The sequence below is a fragment of the Carlito syrichta genome, unplaced genomic scaffold, assembly GCF_000164805.1.
Source record: "Carlito syrichta isolate Samal-C Ts95f unplaced genomic scaffold, Tarsius_syrichta-2.0.1 Scaffold309831, whole genome shotgun sequence".
NCBI classification, from domain to species: domain Eukaryota; kingdom Metazoa; phylum Chordata; class Mammalia; order Primates; family Tarsiidae; genus Carlito; species Carlito syrichta.
Window position 1 is genome coordinate 70008 of NW_007253927.1, and position 19015 is coordinate 89022.

General features: G+C 42.3%; 1 long non-coding RNA gene across 1 annotated transcript; it reads right to left on the bottom strand.

The window, feature by feature from the left end:
* Nucleotides 1-4941: 4941 nt before the first annotated feature.
* On the bottom strand, nucleotides 4942-13181 carry LOC103270430. The gene is made up of 4 exons (XR_504970.1): nucleotides 11693-13181; nucleotides 11401-11587; nucleotides 10148-10263; nucleotides 4942-5227 (listed from the first exon to the last, which is right to left on the bottom strand). It is a non-coding gene; the product is annotated as an uncharacterized LOC103270430 (long non-coding RNA).
* Nucleotides 13182-19015: the final 5834 nt, after the last annotated feature.

Here is a 19015-nt window from a genome sequence, read left to right on the forward strand (position 1 = left end):
ATTTTCCCCCTGAAAGACAAAAAATGTGATGTGGTGATCACCAATGGATGCTAAAATGGCCAGGAAATCTGATGAGGATTAAAGTTTAAGGATAAAATGGGGAATTTTATGGAGTAGCATATACCAATGTTCCGCTTTATGGCCTCCTGTACGACAAGTCCTCCAGCACCAAACTAAATCATACTAAGGGACCATCATCATTTTTTCCATGTTGGATTACATAACTGTCTTCTAGGCTGGGCTTCAGCGTCATGCCATTGTACTTGATATTTAAGTCATCACCACTCCTCAAGGCAATATAAAGTACTCATCATTGATCCAACAAAATTATCTTCCAATTCTATATAAGCAGCAAGGACAGTCATATGCTCACCACAAGTCAAGCAGGAACAACAATTGGGAGAATATTTCAATTCCAGAGTATTCGTGGCCATCCATCTTGTTACAGCCCTTTGTTTTTGGGATAGCAGCTTATTTCCAGGCCAGTTTCTGGCAGAAGAGGATTCAAAAATGGTGTTTTCAGATGGAAACTTATACTTCCACTGGGAGGCCTCTTCCCACAGACCTTTCTTCCAAATACATCCTGATGAGACAATACATATCAATCGGGACCTCTTTTTTTCTGGCAAAGTGTCCGATCCCCATGGATCATGAGCCAAAAAGCACAGCACACCCAGGGTTCAGAGTGGTACATATTGGGTCTGTGTCCTCTCATATCTCAAGTTATCATGAGGTCTACCGTGTAATAATTGGGTTTCCTTTACAATAAGTGGAATGTTTGTGTTTAGCCTGCAGCTTTTCATTAGTGAGTGTTCACCACTTGAGCTTTCAAGAGTGTTGATGAATTGACAAGTGGAAGTCATATCTACTTCTTTGCTTTTTCCCCACTCAATATAACTGGAGCCCAGTCTACTTGTTTGTGTCTCCAATCCACATTACCTGATTCCTAAGAAGATGTGCAACTAAGGCCATCATCTGGCACAAGTTGAGTGAAAGAATCCTTTAGCATGCATTCAAGGCCTGCTTCTCTATTTTCTCTCATGCTTGGCAAAACGTTCTGCTTGAGCTTAGAAGAGACCATGGGCATCATCCAACACCAGGCTTAGTGTGTCTGTGAACACTCACTGCTCTAGTCTCATATAGGTCTCAAGAGAAAAGGTCCTCATATTGGTTCAGAATTCATTTTGCCTCCAAAACTGAAAGTTCCATGCCTAAGAGGCCCCCATGACTTATGAATTATGGGCATTAATCCCAATCCGAGTCATGCCCTCATAGCATGGTACATGCCATCCATCCAGCGTGGGTAGAATATTTCATTGAGAGACACAAATAGAGATTTTGTGATATGGAAGTTGTTGTTAACGTGCCCGGCTTTTGCAAAAAGGGTGAAGACATTACAATCAAATTTGCCTATTTCATAGAGAACTGCTTCCTTGGGATGGAGTCCCCCTGGGTAGCCTATCAACCTTAGAGTGCTCCACAACTAGAGAAATGTCAGGACAATCCTCTCTCTCATGCCAGTAGGCACTCTCGTCACCTAGGAAGGTCACAACATAACTCTATTGTGCAAGACTTTTAAGACAACACCTCTATAGAGACAAGACAAAGATTTCGTTACAGACCCAGCTAAGCATCCTCCTTTTCTACCTCCTTTTGAAAGAGACCCCTAGGCTCATCAGAAGTAATAAAATGCGACCAGATTATTTGGGACTATTTAACCTTGTGAGGAAATGAGGCCAGGCACCTTTATAATGTATTTGAGCACAAAGTTGCAGTTATTCCCAAGGACTTCCCTGTGAAAAAGAGGAGGACAACTTGAGTGAAAAAGATCTCTAATGTCTCTCTAATTTTACTGTCTCAAACAATGGTTTCATCCACACAATGATGAAATTAGATAGCTACTCATGTGGAATTCGTCAAGTAGGCTGAGACAGAAGTTCCTCCATGAATGGAGTCAAGTCCAGACAGGGTACTTTTGATACAGCTTGGACATGCCTCCCTTAGTATCTCAGGTGGGAAAGAGTTCCTTCTTCTCAAAGGTGGATTTCCGTAACAAAGATTGATTATGGGGAATTTTGCCAGAGATTTAGCCTGTGTGTTTTCATGGCTTGAGTTCTGAAGAAAGTCGGTGGTAGGAAAAATGTTGGACGGTAATTTTTGAGTTGTGTGCCTCCTCACATCAAAATACCGGTGGATTCTCTTTGCTCTGTGCCACCATTCAAACCTCTCAAAGTTTTCCAAAGGGACCCAGCAGAGGACATATCCATTCACATCCTGATCCACAAATGCACTGATCTTTATTAAACAAGCATGAATCTCTCTCTCCTTAGAGCAGGACAAAAGAGTATTCACCCTCTCTTTGAAAAACAAGCACGGGGCTCCTAGAACAGCATGCCAAGTGAAACTCAAGGCGCCGTTTACTCCTGTTTTACCCATGACATGAGAGAAAACTGCATGCATTGCTGAAGGTCCATCTTGCCTCCAAGACCAAGAATACCTCCTTGAATGATGACAATCGGTGACTGATAAACCATTGCTTATGACAACGAATGGAAGCCATGAGCTCCTGTACGACGATGCATGCCATGTAGCCATTCTGAGCAGAATTTTACCCTGAATGCAAAAAGTGTGTTGTGATCAGCAAGGGATGCTAAAATGGATTAAAGTATAAGGATGAGGATTAAAGTATAAGGTAAGGGGGGAAATTTATGGAGTAGAATATCCTCATGTTCTGAAAGATGGCCTCCATACGTCAAGTCCTACAGCACCAAACAAGATCGTACTAAAGGGACCATCATCATTTTCCACAAGTTGGATTACTCAACTGTCTTCTAGACTGGGCCTATGCGTCATGCCATTGTACTTGATATTTAAGTCATCACCACTCCTCAAGGCAATATAAAGTACTCATCACTGACCCAACAAAAGTATCTGCCAATTCCATATATGAGGCAACATCAGTCATATGCTCACCACAAGTTACCCAGGAACAGCATTTGGGAGAATATTTCAATTCCAGAGGATACCTGGCCATCCACATCATTACAGCCATTTGTTTTTTGGATAGCAGCTTATTTCCAGGCCAGTTTCTGGCAGAAGAGGGATCCAAGATACATGTCAAAAAAGAAACTGATACTTCCACTGGGAGGCCACATCCCACAGACCTTTCTTCCAAATATATCCTGATGAGAAAATACATATCAGTTGGGACCTATTTTCTGGCAATGTGTGCGATCCCCATGGATCAGGATCCAAAGAACACAGCATACCCAGGCTTCAGGATGATACATATTGGATGTGTGTCTTTTCAAATCTCAAGTAATCAAGCAGTCTACAGTTTAATAATTGGGTTTCTTGGGCAATATTTGGAATGTTTGTGTTTAGCCTTCTGCTTTTAATCAGTGAGTTTTCACCGCTTGAGCTTTCTAGTGTGTTGATGAATTCACAAATGAGAATCATATCTACTTCTTAGTTTTTGTTCCCTGTGAATATGACTGGAGCCCACTCTACTTGTTTGCATCACCATTCCACATTCCCTGATTCCTAAGAAGATGTGTAACTAAGGCCATCATCTGGCACAAGTTGAGAGAAAGAATGCTTTAGCATGTATTAATGGCCTGCCTCTCCAGTTTCTAACATGTTCTACAAAATCCTCCTCTCCCTGAGTTGAGAGGAGACCATGGATATCATCAAAAACCAGGTTTAGGGCAGCTTTGGACCCTCAATGCTCCATTCTCATGTTGGTTTCAAGAGAAAAGGGCTCATATTGGAACAGATTTCTTTTAGCCTCCAGAACTGAGGGCATAAAGCCTAAGTGGCCCAAGGAACTTATGAATGATTTTCATGAATCCCAATCCCAGTCATGCTCTCTCATGGCATGGTATGTGCTTCCATCCAGTGTGGGTAGAATATTTCACTGAGAGACACAAATAGAGAATTTGTGGTATGGAATGTGTGGTTAAAGTGCTCAACTTTTGTGAAAGGGATGTAGACATTACAATCAAATTTGGCAAACTCATGGAGAACTGCTTCCTCAGAGTGGATTTCCCCTGGATAGTCTATCTGGCTTAGAGTGCTACACAACTAAGTAATATCAGGACTATACTCCTTCTCACAGCAGTATGCACACCTGTCACTTAAGAAGTTCCTCAGCATAACTCTTTTGCACAAGACTTTTAAGACAACACCTCATTAGGGTCAAGACAAAGATTCCATCATTGACCCAACTAAGCAACATCCTTGCTGCCTCCTTTTGAAAGAGGTCCATAGGCTCATCAGAACTAACCAAATGCAAAAGATTACTGGAGACTATTTGACTCTGTGAGAACATGAGGCCAGGCACCTTGATGACGTCCTTCTCCCAGAATCTAACCGCTATTCTTAAGGACTTCTCTGAAGAAGGGATCCCTGTAAAAAAGTGGAGGACAGCTTAGGTGAACAAGCTTTCTAATATCTCCCTAAGTCTGCTGTCTCATACAATTGGTTCAACCACATAATGATGATATTAGATACCTACTCATGTGTAATCCATCTAGTAGACAGAAGTTCCTCCATGAATAGAGTCACGTCCAGACAGGGTACTTTTGATACAGTTTGGACATGCCTCCCTTAGTATCTCAGGTGATAAAGAGTTCCTCCTTCTCAAAGATGGATTTTCATAGCAAAGCTATGTTATGGGGCATTTTGCCAGGGATTTAACATGTGTGTTCTCACATCTTGAGTTCTGAAGAAAAGTGGTGATACGAAAATGTAGGCCACTAATTTTTGAGTTGTGGGGCCCATCACGTCAGGAGACCAGTGATTTCTCTTTCCTCTATGCCACCATTCAAACTTTTCTAAGTTTCCAGAAGGGGACAGACAGAGGACAGAGGACATAGCCATTCACATCGTGAGTCACAGATACATTGATTATTATTAAAGAAGCATGAATCTCTCTTTCCTTAGAGCAGAAAAAAAGTGTATTCACAATCCATTTGAAAATGAAACATGGGGCTCCTAGAACACCATCCAAGATAATCTCAAGACAGCTTTTTTTCCTTTTTCAAGCATGTGGTGAGAGAAAAATTGCATGCATTGCTGAAGGTGCAGCTTGCTTCCCAGCCAAAGAACATCTCCTTGAGAGATGACTCTTGGTGATTGGTAAACCATTGGTCATGACAATCAAACGAGGTCATGCACTCCTTTACAATGGTTCATGCCATGCAGTCATTCTGAGCAGATTTATCCCCTGAAAGACACAAAGTGTGATGTGGTGATTTAGCAATGGATGGTAACAAAGGCCAGGAACTCTAATGAGGATAAAGTTTAAGAACAACATGGGGAATTTTATGGAGTAGCATATCCACATGCTCCATTAGATGGCCCCCTGTATGACAATTCCTCCAGCACCAAACTAGATCATACCAAAGGGACCATCATAATTTTTCCCATGTTGGATTACACAACTGTCTTCTAGGCTGGGCCTCAGCATCATGCCATTGTACTTGATATTTAAATCATCACCTCTCCTCAAGGCAATATAAAGTATTCAACATTGACCCAGCAGACTATCTGCCAATTCCATATATGCGGCAAGGACAGTCATATGCGCACCACAAGTCAAGCAGGAACAGCAATTGGGAGAATATTTCAATTCCAGAGGATCCGTGACCATCCATCTTGTAACAGCCTTTTGTTTTTGAGATAGCAGCTTTTTCCAGGCCAGTTTCTGGCAGAAGAGGAGTCAAAAACGGTGTGCCCAAATGGAAACTGATACTTCCACTGAGAGGCCTCTTCCCACACAACTTTCTTCCAAATACATTCTGATGAGACAATACATATCAGTTGGGACCTCTTTTTTATGGCAAAGTGTGCGATCCCCATGGATCATGAGAGATACAACACAGCACACCCAAAGTGCAGAGTGGTACATATTGGATCCGTGTCCTCTCATATCTCAAGTTATCAAGAGGTCTACAGTGTAATAATTGGGTTTCTTGTGCCATATTTGGAATGTTTGTGTCTAGTCTGTTGCTTTTAATCAGTGAGTATTCACCGCTTGAGCTTTCAAGAATGTTGATGAATTCACAAGTGGATATCATATCTACTTCTTGTTTTTTGTCCCCGCTCAATATGACTGGAACCCAGTCTTCTTGTTTGTGTCACCATTCCACATTACTTGATTCCTAAGATGTGCAACTAAGGCCATCGTCTAGCACAAGTTGAACAAAAGAATACTTTTGCATTTATTTATGGCCTGTCTCTCTAGTTTATCTCATGCTTGGCAAAATCTTCTTCTCCTTGAGTTTAGAGGAGATCATGGGTATGATCCCTCACCAGGCTTAGTGCATCTGTGGACACTCACTGCTCTAGTCTCATATAGGTCTCAAGAGAAAAGGTCATCCTATTGGTTCAAAATTTATTTTGACTCCAAAACCGAGAGTCCCATGCCTAAGCAGCTCCCATAAACTTATGAATTATGGGCATTAAATCCAATCCCAGTCATGCCCTCATAGCATGGCGCTTGCCATCCATCCAGTGTGGGCAGAATATTTCATTGAGAGACATAAATAGAGGTTTTGTGGTATGGAAAATCTAAGGTGATAAAAAGTACCTCCTTCTCAAAGACGGATTTGTGTAGCAAACCTTGGTTATGGGGCATTTTTCCAGGGATATAACTTGTATGTTCTCATATCTTGAGTTCTGAAGAAAAGTGGTGGTACAAAAAATTTAGGCCAGTAACTTTTGAGTCGTGTGTCCCCTCACATCAGGAGACCAGTGGATTCTCTTTGCTCTGTGCCACCATTCAAACATTTCTAAGTTTCCAGTAGGGGCCCAGAAAAGGACATGGCCATTCACATTGTGAATCATAGATACATTGATTATTATTAAAGAAGCATGAATCTCTATTTCCTTAGAGCAGGAAAAAGTGTATTCACACTCCAGTTGAAAATGAAAATGGGGTTCCTAGAACAGCATGCCGAGAGAATCTCAAGATGCCTTTTTTTCCTTTTTCAAGCATGCATTGAGAGTAAAACTGCGTGCATTGCTGAAGGTCCACCTTGCTCACAGACCAAGAACACCTCCCTGAATGATGACTCTCGGTGACTGGTAAACCATTGCACATGACAACCAAATGAGGTCATGCCCTCCTTTATGACAGTGCATGCCATGTAGTCATTCTGAGAAGATTTTTCCCCTAAAAGACAGAAATTGTGAAGTGGTGATCAGCAAGGGATGCTATAATGACCAGGAACTTTGATGAGGATTAAAGTTTAAGGATAACATGGGGAATTTTATGGAGTAGCATATTCACATTGTCCACTAGATGGCCTCCTGTACAACAAGTCCTCCAGCACCAAACTAGATCATAACAAAGGGACCATCATCATTTTTCCCATGTTGGATTACACAACTGTCTTCTAGGCTGGGCCTCAGCGTCATGCCATTGTACTTGATATTTAAATCATCACCGCTCCTCAAGGCAATATAAAGTACTCATCATTCACTCAACTAAAGTATCTGGCAATTCCATATATGTGACAAGGACAGTCATATGCTGACAAGTCATATGGGAGAATATTTCAATTCCAGAGTATCCATGGCTTTCCAACTTGTTACAGCCCTTTGTTTTTGGAATAGCAGCTTATTACCAGGCCAGTTTCTGGCAGAAGAGGATTCAAAAATGGTGTTTTCAGATGGAAACTTATACTTCCACTGGGAGGCCTCTTCCCACAGACCTTTCTTCCAAATACATCCTGATGAGACAATACATATCAGTTGGGACCTCTTTTTTTCTGGCACAGTTGTGATCTCCATGGATCAGGAGCCAAAGAATGCAGCACACCCAGGGTTCAGGGTGGTACATATTGGATCCATGTCCTCTCATATCTCAAATTATCAAGCAGTGTAGAGTGTAATAATTGGGTTCTTGGGCAATATTTGTAACGGTGGTGTCTAGCCTGCTGCTTTTAATCAGGGAGTATTCACCGCTTAAGCTTTCAAGTGTGTGGATGAATTCACATGTGGATATCATATCTACTTCTTTGTTTTTTCCCCTCTCAATATGACTGGAGCCCGCTTTACTTGATTGTGTCACTATTCCACATTCCCTGATTCCTAAGAATATGTGCAACTAAGGCTATCATCTGGCACAAGTTGTGCGAAAGAATCCTTTAGCATGTATTCATGGCCTGTCCCTCTAGTTTGTCTCTTGCTTGGCGAAATCTTCTTCTCCTTGCATTTAGAGGAGACCATGGACATCATCAAACTCCAGGATTAGTGCATCTGTGGACACTCATTGCTCTAGTGTCACATAGGTCTCAAGAGAAAAGGTAATCATATTGGTTCAGAATTCATTTTGCCTCCAAAACTGAGAGTCCCATGACTTAACGGCCCCCATGACCCTATGAATTATAGTCATTAATACCAATCCCAGTCATGCCCTCGTAGCATGGTGCATGCCATTCATCCACCATGGGCAGAATATTTCATTGAGAAACACAAATAGAGATTTTATGGTATGGAAGATGTGAATAATGTGCCCGGCTTTTGTGAAAGGGTTGAAGACCTTACAATTGAATTTGCCTATTTCATGGAGAACTACTTCCACAGGGTGGAGTACCCCTGGATAGCCTATCCAGCTTAGAGTGCTCCACAACTAGAGCAATGTCAGGACAATCCTCCCTCTCACACCAGTATGCACTCCTGTCACCTAGGAAGGTCCTCAGCATAACTTTATTGTGCGAGACTTTTATGACAACACCTCTGTAGAGACAAGACAATGATTTCATCCCTGACCCTGCTAATCATCCTCCTTTGCTGCCTCCTTTTGAAAGAGGCCCTTAGGCTCATCAGAAGTAACCAAATGCGACCAGATTAGTGGAGCTTGTTTCACTTTGTGAGGACATGATGCTAGGCACCTGGATAATGTACTTCATCCAGAAACTAACAGTTATTTCCAAGGACTTCTCTGAAGAAAGGATCCCTGTGAAAAAGAGGCAGACAACTTGAGTGAACAAGCTGTCTAATATCTCCCTAATTTTGCTGTACCAAACCTTCATTTTATCCACACAATGATGAAATTAGATACCCACTAATGTGGAATCTGTCAAGTAGGCTGAGACAGAAGTTCCTCCATGAATGGAGTCAAGTCCAGAAAGAGTACTTTTGATACAGCTTGGAGATGCCTTCCCTGGTATCTCAGGTGGGAAAGAGTTCCTCATTCTCAAAGGTGGTTTTCCGTAAGAAAGCTTAGTTATGGGGCATTTTGCCAGAGATTTAGCCTGTGTGTTTTCATGGCTTGAGTTCTGAAGAAAGGTAGTGGTATGAAAAATGTTGAACAGTAATTTTTGAGTTGTGTCTCCTCACATCAAAAGACCAGTTTATTCTCATTGCTCTGTCCCACCATCCAAACCTCTCAAAGTTTTGCAAAGGGACCCAGCTGAGGACATGTCCGTTCACATCATGAGCCACAAGTACATTGATCATTATTAAACAAGCATGAATCTCACTCTCCTTAGAGCAGGACAAAAGTGGATTCACTCTCTCTTTGAAAAACTAACATGGGGCTCCTAGAACAGCATGCCGAGAGAAGCTCAAGGCACCATTTACTCCCGTTTCACCCATGACTTGAGAGAATACTGCATGCATTGCTGAAGGTTCATCTTGCCTCCCAGACCAAGAACACCTTCTTGCATGAAGACCCTCGGTGACTGATAAACCAGTTGTCATGCCAACCAATGGAAGTCATGCATTCCTGTACGATGGTGCATCCCATGGAGCCATTCTGAGCAGAATTTTATACTGAAAGCAAACAGTGTGTTGTGTTTATCAGCAAGGGATGCTAAAATAGCCAGGACCTGGGATGAGGATTAAAGTATAAGGATAACATGGAGAATTTTATGGAGTAGATAATCCACATGTTCCACAAAATGGCCTCCTGTACGTCAAGTCTTCCAGCACCAAACTAGGTCATATCGAAGGAAGCATCATCTTTTTCCCCATGTTGGTTTCCACAACTGTGTCCTCAGCTGGGCCTCATTATCATGCCATTGCACATGATATTTAAGTCACCATCACTCCTCAAGGCAGTATAAAGTACTCATCATTGACCCAACAAAAGTATCTGCCAATTCGATATATGTAGTAAGGACAGTCATATGCTCACCACAAGTCAACCAGGAACAGCGTTTGGGAGAATATTTCATTTCCAGATGATCTGTGGCCATCCATGTCGTTACAGCACTTTCTTTTTGGGATAGCTGCTTATTTCCAAGCCAGTTTCTGGCAAGAGAGGAGTCAAAAACGGCATGTCAAAAGGAAACTGATACTTTCACTGGGAAGCCTCTTCCCATGGAAATTTCTTTCAAATACATCCTGATGAGACAATACATGTCAGTTGGGACCTCTTTTTTCTGACAATGTCTGCGATCCCCATGGATCACAAGCCAAAGAACACAGCATATCCAGGATTCAGGGTAATACATACTGGATGCATGTCCTCTCATATCTCAAGTTATCAAGCAGTGTACAATGTAATAATCGAGTTTCTTGAGCAATATTTGGAGTGTTTGTATCTAGCCTGCTTCTTTAATCAGTGAGTTTTCATCTCTTGAGCTTTCAAGAGTGTTGATAAATTCACAAGTGGATATCATATCTACCTCCTAGCTTGTGTCCCCTCTCATTATGACTGCTGCCCACTCTACTTGTTTGCATCACAATTCCGCATTCCCTGATTCCTCAGATGATGTGCAACTAAGGCCATCGTCTGGCACAAGTTGACCAAAAGAATGCTTTAGCATGTATTCATGATCCTGCCTCTCCAGATTGTACCATGCTCCACAAAATTCTCTTCTCCCTGAGTGTAGAGAAGGTCATGGACATCATCAAACACCAGGGTTAGAGCATTTGTGGGCTCTCATTGCTCTAGTCTCAAATAGGTCTTAGAGAAAAGGTACTCATATTGGTTCAGAGTTCATTTTGGCTCCAGAACTGAGAGTCCTATGCCTGAGTGGCCCACAGGAACTTAGGAATTATGGTCATGACTCCCATTCCTAGCCATGCTCTCTCATAGCATGGTGCATGCCATCCATCCAGCGCAGACAGAATATTTCATTGAGAGACACAAATAGAGAATTTTTGGTAAGGGAGGCGTGGTTAAAGTGCCCAATTTTGTGAAACAGCTCAAGACATTACAATCAAATTTGCTCATTTTATGGAGGAGTGCATCCTCAAGGTTGAGCATCCCTAGATAGCCTATCCGGTTTAGAGTGCTCCTCAACTACAGCAATATTAGGGCCATCCTCAAGCTCACATCAGTGAGCACACCTGTCACCTAAGAAGGTCCTCAGTGTAACTCTATTGTGCAAGATTTTTAAGACAATCCCTCTCTAGACACGAGGCAAAGATTTCATCACTGACCTAGCTAGGCATCCTCCTTTGCTGTCTACTTTTGAAAGAGGCCCATAGTCTCACCACAAGTAACCAAATGCGACCATATTATGAGAGACTATTTGACTTTGTGAGGAAATGAGGCCAGGCACCCGGGGGATGTCCTTCATCCAGAGATTGACATTTATTCTGAAGGACTTCTCTGAGGAAGCGATACCTGTGAAAAGGAGAAGGACAGCATGAGTGAATAAGCTGCCTACTGCCTCCCTAATTTTGCCGTCTCATTTAATAGGTTCTTCCACATAATGATGCATTTAGATACCTGCTCATGTGGAATCCATCTGGTAGCCTGAGACAGAAGTTCCTCCATGACTGGAGTCATGTCCAGACAGGAACTTTTGATACAACTTGTATCTCTGGTGGGAAAGAGTTCCTCATTCTTAAAGTAGAATTTTTGTAGCACAGCTTGATAATGGGCATTTTGCCAGCAGTTTCGCCTGTATGTGTTCTCATATCTTAAGTTCTGAAGAATATGGTGGTTTGAAAAATGGTAGACAGTCATTATTGACTTGTGTGCTCCCTCACACTAGAAGACCAATGTATTCTCTTTGGTCTGTGCCGCCATTCCCAACTCTCTAAGTTACCATAAGGAACCCATCTGAGGACATGTTCATTCACAATGTGAGCCACAGATACAATGACTACTATTAAACAAGCCTGGTTATCTCTTTTCCTTGGAGCAGGACGAAAGTTTATTCACCCTCCTTATGGAAAAGAAGCATGAGTTTCCTAGAACAGCATGCCAGGAACATCACAAGTCATCTTTTGGTTCAGTTTCATCCAGGCCTTGAGGAAAAACTGCACAAATTGGTGCAGGTCCAGCTTGCTTCCAAGACCAAGAACACCCCCTTGATTGATGACCCTCAGTAACTTGTAAAATATTGGTCAAGAGAACAAATTGAGTCATGCTCTCCTCTATGTCGGTGCATGCCTTGCAGGCATTCTGAGTAGAATTTTCCACTGAAAGACACAAAGTGAGATGTGGTGTTCAGCAAGGGAGCTAAAATGCCCAGGACCTGTGATGAGGTTTAAAGTATCAGGATAACATGTGGAATTTTTATAGAGGAGCATATCCACATGCTCCACAAGATTTCCTCCCATACTTCAAGTTCTCCGGCACCAAACTCAATGATCCTGAAGGGACAGTCATCAATTTAACCATGTTGGTTTCCACAGCGGTCTTCTAGGCTGGGCCTCAGTGTCGTGCCTTGTATGTGATATTCAAGTCATCACTAACCCATAAGGCAATATAAAGTACTCATCATTGACCCAGCAAAAGTATCTGCCAATTTCCTATATGTAGCAAGGACCATCATATGCTAGCACAAGTCAACCAGAACAGCCTTTGGGAGAATATTTCATTTTCAGAGGATCCGTGACCAGCCCCCTCATTACAGCCCTTTATTTTGGGATAGCAACTTATTTCCAGGCCAGACCCTGAGAGAAAGGGAGTCAAAAACTGTGTGTCAAAAAGGACACTGATACTTCCACTGGGAGGTATCTTCCCAGAGACCTTTCTTCCGAATACATATTGACGAGACAATACATTTCAGCTGGAACTTCTTTTTTCTGGCAACGTCTGCGAAACCCATGGATCAGGAGCCAAAAAACACAGCATACCCAGGGTTCAAGGTAATACATATTGGATGCGTGTCCTCTCATATCTCAAGTTATCAAGCAGTCTACAGTGTAATAATTGTTTCTTGAGTAATACTTGGAATGTTTCTATCTAGCCTGCTGCTTTTAATCAGTGAGTTTCACTGCTTGAGCATTCAAGAGTTTTGATGAATTCACAAGTGGAAATTATATCTACTTCTTAGTTTCTGTCCCTCTCAGTATGACTGCAGCCCACTCTACTTGTTTGCATCACCAATCCACATTCCCTGATTAATCAGAAGATGTGCAACTAAGAGCATCGTCTAGCACAAGTTGATCGAAAGAATGCTTTAGCATGTATTAATGAGCCTGCCTCTCCATTTTCTCTCATGCACGTCAAAATCTCTTCTCCCTGAGTTTAGAGGATACCATGAACATCATGAAATACCAGGTTTAGAGCATCTGAGGGCTCTCATTGCTCCAGTCACATACAGGTCTCAAGAGAAAAGGTACTCATATTAGTTGAAAGTTCATTTTGACTCCAGAACTGAGTCCCATGGCTGCGAGCCCAAAGGAACTTATGAATGTTGGTCATGACTCCCAATCCCAATCATGCTTTCTCATAGCATGGTGCATGCCATCCATCCAGTGTGGGCAGAATATTTCATTGAGAGACACAAATAGAGAATTTGTGGTAGGGAATGAGTGGTTAAAGTGCATGGCTTTGGGGAAAGATGTCAAGACACTACAGTCAAATTTGCGTAATTCATGGAGGAGTGCTTCTTCAAGGTGGAGCACCCCTGGATAGCCTATCCGACTCAGAGTGCTCCACAACTAGAGCAATGTCAGGGCCACCCTCAAGCTCATGTCAGTTTGCACACCTGTCACCTAAAAAGGCCCTCAGCATAGCTCTATTGAGCAAGACTTATAAGACAACACCTCTCTAGAGACAAGGTAAAGATTTCATCACTGACCCAGGTAGGTAACCTCCCTTGCTTCCTCCTTTACAAAGAGGCCCATAGGCTCATCACAAGTAACCGAATGTGACCAGATAACTGGAAATTATTTAACTTTGTGAGGAAATGAGGCCAGGCACCTGGGTGGTGTCCTTCATCCAGAGACTAACAGTTATTCCCAAGGACTTTACTGAAGAAGGGATCCCTGTGAAAAGGAGGAGAACAACTTGAGTGAATAAGATGTGTACTACCTCCCTAATTTTGCTGTCTTATTTAATCAGTTCATCCACATAATGATGAAATTAAATACATGCTCATGTGGAATCCATTCAAGTGTTTGAGACAGAAGTTCCACCATGACTGGAGCCATTTACAAATAGGTAATTTTGATACAGCTTGGACATGACTCCCTTTATATCTCAGGTGGGAAGGAGTCCCTCATTCTCATGGAGGGATTTCCGTAGCAAAACTTGATTATGGGGTATTTTGTCAAGTGTTTCACCTGTGTGTGTTCTCATATCTAAGTTCTGAAGAAAGGTGGTGGTTTGAAAAATTTTGAAGTCATTATTGACTTGTGTCCTCCCTCTGACCAGGAGACCAGTGGATTCTCTTTGGTCTTTGCCACCATTCCCAGCTCTCTAAGTTATCAGAAGGTGCCCAGCTGAGGACATGTCAACTCACATCGTGAGCCACAGATACATTGACTATTATTAAACAATCCTTATGCTCTCTTTTTCTTAGAGCAGGACAAAAGTCTATTCACCCTCCTTTTGGAAAAGAAGCATGGGACTCCTAGAACAGCATGCCAAGAGCATCTCAGGGCACCTTTTTGTCCAGTTTCACCCAGGCCTTGTGAGAAAAACTGCCTGCTTTGGTGAAGGTCTAGCTTGCCTCCAAGATCAAGAACACCCCATTGATTGATGATCCACGGTTACTGGTAAAGCATTGGTCATGACAACCAATCGAAGTCATGCTCTCCGCTACAATGGTGCATGTCTTGTAGCTATTCTCAGCAGAATTTTCCACTGAAAGACACAAAGTGAGATGTGGTGATCAGCAAGGGATGCTAAAATGCCCAGGACCAGGAAAGAGGATTAATGTATAAGGATAACATGGGGAAACTTTATAGAGGAGTATATTCACATGCTCCACAAGATAGTCTCCCATACTGCAAGTTCTCCAGTACCAAACTCGATCATCCCAAAGGGATGGTCATTATTTTCCCCAGGTTGGTTTCCACAACTGTCTTCTAAGCTGGGCCTCAGCATCATGCCATTGTACGTGGTATTTAAGTCATCACCGCTCCTCAAGCCAAAAAAAAGTACTCATCATGACCCAACAAAAGTATCTGACAACTCCATATATGTAGCAAGGGCAGTCATATACTCACCACAAGTCAACTAGGAACAGCATTTGGGAGAATATTTCATTTCCAGAGGATACATGACCAGCCACATTGTTACAGCCCTTTGTTTTGGGGATAGCAGCTTATTTCCAGACCAGTTTCTGGAAGAAAAGGAGGCAAAAGTGGCATGTCAAAAAGGAAAGTGATACTTCCACTGGGAGGCTTCTTCCCAAAGACCTTTCTTCCAAATACATCTTGACGAGACAATACATGTCAGTTAGGACTTCTTTTTTCTGGCAACATCTGTGATCCCCATGGATCAGGAGACAAAGAACACATCATACACTGGGTTCAGGTAATACATATTGAATGCTTGTCCTCTCATATCTCAAGTTATCAAGCGGTCTACAGTGCAATAATTGGGTTTCTTGAGCAATATTGGAATGTTTGTATCTAGCCTTCTGCTTTTAATCAGTGAGTTTTAACTGCTTGAGCTTTCAAGAGGGTTGGTGAATTCACAAGTGAATATCATATCTACTTCTTAGTTTGTGTCCCCTCTCAACATGACTGCAGGGTTTGTCTCACCATTCCACATTCCCTGATTCCTCAGAAGATTTGCAACTAAGATCATCCTCTGGCACAAGTTGAGCGACAGAATGCTTTAGAATTTATTCATTAGCCTTTCTCTCCAGTTTCTCTCATGCTTGACAAAATCCTCTTCTTCCTGATTTTAGAGGAGACTCTGGATATCATCAAATACCAGACTTAGAGCATCTGTGGGCTTTTTTGTTCCAGTCTCATAGGGATCTCAAGAGAAAAGGTACTCATATTGGTTCAGAGTTCAGTTTGGATCGATAACTGAGAGTTACCATGCCTAAGTGGCCCACAGTAACTTATGTATGATGGTCATGACTCCCAATCCCAGCCGTGCTCTCCTTAAGCATGGTGCATGCCATCCATCCAGCATGGGCAGAATATTGTATTGAGAGACACAAAGAGAGAATTTGTCGGAAGGAAGGGGTTGTTAAAGTGCCCGACTTTTTCAAAAGGGGTGAAGAAATTACAATCTAATATGCCTATTTCATGGAAGAGTCCTTCCTAAGGGTTGAGCACCCATTGATAGTCTGTCATACATAGAGTGCTTCACAATTAGAGCAATGTCGGGACAAGCCAAAGGCTCACGTAATTTTGCACACCTGTCAACTAAGAAGGTCCTCAGTGAAAGTCTATTACCCAAGACTTTTAAGACAACATCTATCTAGAGACCATGCATAGATTTCATCATTGACCCAGCTAGGCACCACCTTTTACTGCTTCCTTTTGAAGGAAGCCCATAGGTTCACTACAAGTAAACAAATGCGACCAGATTACTGGAGACTATTTGACTTTCAGAGGAAACACAGACAGGCAACTGCGTGACATCTTTCAACCAGAGACAAACAGTTATTCCCAAGGATTTCTCTGAAGAAAGGATCCCTGTGAATTGGAAGAGGACAGCTTGAGTGAACAAGCTGTCTACTACCTGCCTAATTTTGCTGTCTCTTTCTATCAGTTCATCCACATAATGGTGAAATTAGAAATCTGCTTATGTGGAATCCATCAATTATGCTGAGACAGAAGTTCCTCCATGACTGGAGTCAAGTCGAGACAGGGTACTATTGATACAGCTTGGACATGCTTCCCTTTGTATGACAGGTGGGAAAGAGTTTCTCATTCTCAAAGATGGATTTCCAGCAATGCTTGGTTATGTTGCATTTTGCCAGGGGTTTAACCTGTGTGTGTTGTAACATCTTGAGTTCAGAAGAAAGGGGGTGGTTTTAAAAATATTGGAAAGTCATTTTTAACTTCTGTGCCCCTCTCACCAGCAGACCAGAGGATTATATTTGCTCTGTGCCACCATTCATAGCTCTCTAAGTTTGCAGAAGGTGCCCAACTGAGGGAATGGCCATTCACATCATGAGCCACAGACTATTATTAAACAAGCCTGAATCTCTCTTTCTTTAGAGCAGGACAAAAGTGTATTCACCCTCTATTTGAAAAGAAGCATGGGCCTCCCAGAACAGCATGCCAAGAGAATCTCATGGTGCCTTTTTGTCCAGTTTCAAACATGCCTTGAGAGAAAAAAATGTATGTATTGGTGAAGGTCCAGCTTGTCTCCCAGGCCAAGAACACCTCCTTGATTGATGACCCTCAGTGACTGGTAAACCATTGGTCATGATAACCAAACATAGCCATGCACTCCTCTATGACAGTACATGCCATGCAGCCATTCTGAGCAGAATTTTCCACTGAAAGACACAAAGTGTGATTTATTGATCAGCAAGGTATGCTAAAATGGCCAGGACCTGGGATGAGGATTAAAGCATAAAGATAACTTGGGGAATTTTATGAAGCAGCACATCCACATGCTCCACAAGATGGCCTACCATACTTCAAGTCCTCCAGCACCAAAATAGATCATACTGAAGGAACCATCATCAGTTTCCCCATGTCAGTTTCCACAACCTTTTTCTAGGCTTGGCCTTAGCGTCATGCCCTTGTACGTGATATTTAAGTAACCACCATTCCTCAAGGAAACATAAAGTACTCATCATTGACCTAACAAAAGTATCTGCTGATCCCATATATGTAGCAAAGACAGTCATATGCTCACCAAAAGTCAACCAGGAACAGTGTTTGGGAGAATATTTCATTTCCAGAGGTTCCTTGGCCAGGCACCTCGTTAGAGCCCTTTGTTTTTGGGATACAAGCTTATTTCCAGGCCAGCTTCTGAGAGAAAATGAGCCAAAAAGGCCATGTCAAAAAAGGAAACTGATACTTCCACTGGGAGGCCTCTTGCCACAGACCTTTCTTCCAAATACATACTGACAAGACTATACATTTCAGTTAGGATCTCTTCTTTCTGGCAACGTCTGCCATCCCCATGGATCAGGAGGCAAAGAACACAGCATACCAAGGGTTCAGGGTATACATTTTGGATGCGTGTCCTCTCATATCTCAAGTTATCAAGTAGTCTACAGTGTAATAATTGGGTTTCCTGAGTAATAATTGAATGATTGTTTCTAGCATGCTTCTTTTAATAAGTGAGTTTTCACCGCTTGAGCTTTCAAGAGTGTTGATGAATTCACAAGAGGATATCATATCTACTTCTTAGTTTGAGTCCACTCTCAATATGACTGCAGCTCACTGTATTTGTTTGTATCACCATTTCATATTCCCAAATTCCTCAGAAGATGTGGAAATAAGGTCATAGTCTGGCACAAGTTGAGTGAAAGAATGCTTTAGCATGTATTCATGAGCCTGTCTCTCCAGTTTCTCTCTTGCTCAACAAAATCCTCTTCTCCCTGAGTTTAGAGGAGGCCATGGACATCATCAAATGCCAAGATTAGAGCATCTGTGGATTCTCATTGCTCCAGTGTCATACAGGTTTCAAGATAAAAGGGTCTCATATTGGTTCAGAATTCATTTTGGCTCCGGAACTGAGAGTCCTATGCCTAAGTGCCCCACAGGAACTTATGAATGACGGTCATGACTCCCAAACCCAAGCATGCTCTCTCATAGCATGGTGCATAACATCCATCCAGCGGGGACAGAATATTTCATTAAGAGTCACATATAGGGAGATGGGAACAAGATGGCAATGGCATAGGTGAACTTGTGAGATTCTCCGAACGTGAGTTCCCGAAAA